The sequence below is a fragment of the Antedon mediterranea genome, chromosome 2 (assembly GCF_964355755.1).
Source record: "Antedon mediterranea chromosome 2, ecAntMedi1.1, whole genome shotgun sequence".
Lineage (NCBI taxonomy): Eukaryota > Metazoa > Echinodermata > Crinoidea > Comatulida > Antedonidae > Antedon > Antedon mediterranea.
The window spans coordinates 29876604-29879103 of NC_092671.1; the positions used below are offsets into that span (position 1 = coordinate 29876604).

General features: G+C 47.6%; 1 pseudogene; it reads left to right on the forward strand.

The window, feature by feature from the left end:
- LOC140042452 (large subunit ribosomal RNA) overlaps positions 1-2500 on the forward strand; it is a 7518-nt pseudogene that overhangs the window by 2228 nt on the left and 2790 nt on the right.

A 2500-nucleotide genomic window follows, 5' to 3' on the forward strand; every position in this document is an offset into this window, starting at 1 on the left:
GGGCTGGGTCGGTCGGGCCGGGGAGTGAAGCGGGACCGGGCGCGTGCCGTGACTGGGCGAGGCCTGCGCAAGCAGGGCGAGCCCGGACTAGTGCCGGGCCCATTCCGTGGACCTTCCTGGCTTGGCGGTCTTTCGGGGTCGCTTCGGCCGGCGCCAAACAGCCAACTTAGAACTGGTACGGACACGGGGAATCCGACTGTCTAATTAAAACAAAGCATTGCGACGTCCGCAACCATGGCATTGACGCAATGTGATTTCTGCCCAGTGCTCTGAATGTCAAAGTGAAGAAATTCAACGAAGCGCGGGTAAACGGCGGGAGTAACTATGACTCTCTTAAGTCTAGATCCTCCCATTCTATGGAGAGCAAGGAGGAGACCCTTCACGGTAACACTATACATACAGTGTGAGGGAAGGACCGACTTGTGAGGATCTGGGTAAAACGTCCTAAGTCTACCTTCACGAGGTAGGGGTTGTAAGCCAGTTGACTTGTTTAATTGGTGACGAACAGATTAGGGTGGCTGCTAATTAGGGCACTGTCAGTGACTCTTTTACAGATCCTGCAACGTGAATGTCCTTGTACATCCAGTTGCCGATCACAAAAGATTCCAAAAGATGGCGAATATATAGAAATGAGAACCTAATGTACGTCTGTTCTTACCGTACCTCACTGGTCTAATTGGGGTTTCTCTTAGGTTAATCTCCCGAGAGTGTAAAAACAAGTTGATTTGTACAAGTATATTTAATTATATTCCCGGACTAGGGACCCGGCCTCATCTGTTGCAGGTGCAGATGGGGATTGCGACACACTTGCAGGTACAGGAGCGGGCATGCACGTCTCCTGTATTTGATTCTCCCACATGCAGGACGGCCGATAGGTCAACCGTGCAGCAGGTTGCTGCATATAACGTACGACGCCACAGCATGAACTCTAGAGACGCTCCGGTGTCTTTAGATGAATGCTCGTGCTATAGTCAGTCGGGAGGCGGTGGCGCCCGTTTTCTTCATAAGGAAACAAACGACCGCGTTCGAAAGGGTGCAAACAGCCTTTCGTCCACTAAATTGCATACTGTACGGGAGTCGAGTCTGGCGCTGGGACAGGTCGATTCCGAAGGAGAACCTAGCACAAAATCAGTGCTGACAATGTCCTTCCGGCATTGTGAGTTTAGAAGTCATAAGCATCCTATAATAGACGGGCACAACATCCCACCGTCAAGTCTAAAAGAGTTCTTCAAAGTAAGAACTCCAATTGAGGATTTATCTATACCTGAGAGCGCTCAGGATATACCTGTTGTCCGTTCTGCTGATAGTAGAAAGGAGGTAGAGAACAACCCGGTTGTGGTAGTACCTGTCCCGTTTACATACTTTGTGTGTCCCATGTGTAACACCGGTTATACAGAAATAAGAAAATTGACAACTCACCTACACAAGCATACCGATGCGAGTGTACTATTTAAATGCGGAAAATGTGGGAAGTTTTCCAAAACGGGGCACGGTGCTACCATACACTACGCCAAATGTAGTATATTGGAACAACCTACTACCGCCCAGGTGTTAGACTTTGTCTGCTCCTGTGGCAAGGCATTTAAGACCAAAACGGGTCTCTCCCAGCATGAAAGGCACCGACACCCTATCCTGCGTAATTTAAAGAGGGTGGAAGCTCAACAGGCGGAAGTAGAGGAGAAGAGATTGCAAAGGGCTAAGAATAGCAAAAGATCTAAGAAGTCAATCTGGTCAGATGAAGAAGTTGAAAAACTAATTTATCTGAACTCTGAATTTCAGGGGTCCAGACAGATCAATAGTGACATTGCTAAACAGCTGTTATCGAAAACGAACAAGCAGGTGAGTGACAAACGACGAGCACTAGGGCTACTTTTCGGTCCAAAGGCAAAATCAGCTGTTCAACTCCCTGTCATCCGAGTTCCAATGCCAAAAAGACCACAGCGAAAAGAGGAAATTCCAAAGGAGCCTTTCGAAGAAGCCTTAATATCTGCTACGGGGCAGATAACAAATACAGAGTTGGGAAATCTTGTGCTAACATCATTTAGTCAAGCCATTGAGAAAAGTTCAGACGTGAGCGGTTACGATAAGATAAAAGGCAAGCTCCAACGGGTTGCTACCAATAAGAGATTAAAAGTACGAAAGAGGAGTAACCGAAAACCACGAAGGCGGTCAGCAAAGAAGGCAAGCGGCTTTCAGTACATGCAGCGGCAGTACTATAGGGACAGGAAAAAGCTGGCAATAGAAATTCTGGATCAAAAAACGGGTGGCGAGTGTCCTTTAAAAGTGGATGAAATCCATGAGGTGTATAGAGACAGATTTTCAGCTAGTTCGGTTGAAGTCGATCTCAGTCATCTGCCTCCGCCCAAGGCAAGGGTAGACAATAAAAATTTATTGTTGCCAATTACGGTGGAGGAAGTGAATACAGCCATAAAGGCCACAAAAACAGCAACGGCTGCTGGTCCAGATAAGGTTACTCTCGAGGACCTAAAATGCAACCCTA